We start from the raw sequence: 299 nt of genomic DNA on the forward strand, positions 1-299 counted from the left end.
GAGAGTGGGAGAGAGAGAGAGAGAGAGAGAGAGAGAGAGAGAGAGAGAGAGAGAGAGAGAGAGAGAGAGAGCGACAGAGACAGAGACAGAGACAGAGAGAGTGAGCAGGGAGAGAGAGAGAGAGAGAGAGAGAGAGAGAGAGAGAGAGAGAGAGAGAGAGAGAGAGAGGAGAGAGAGAGAGAGGGGAGAGAGAGAGAGAGAGAGAGAGAGAGAGAGAGAGAGAGAGAGAGAGAGAGAGCGTGCATTACGCACTCCCTGCTCTCTCCTCAGATCCCGTGCAGCGCTCTGACAGGCAGCAG

This window comes from Cottoperca gobio, chromosome 23, assembly GCF_900634415.1.
Source record: "Cottoperca gobio chromosome 23, fCotGob3.1, whole genome shotgun sequence".
Classification (NCBI taxonomy): Eukaryota; Metazoa; Chordata; class Actinopteri; order Perciformes; family Bovichtidae; genus Cottoperca; species Cottoperca gobio.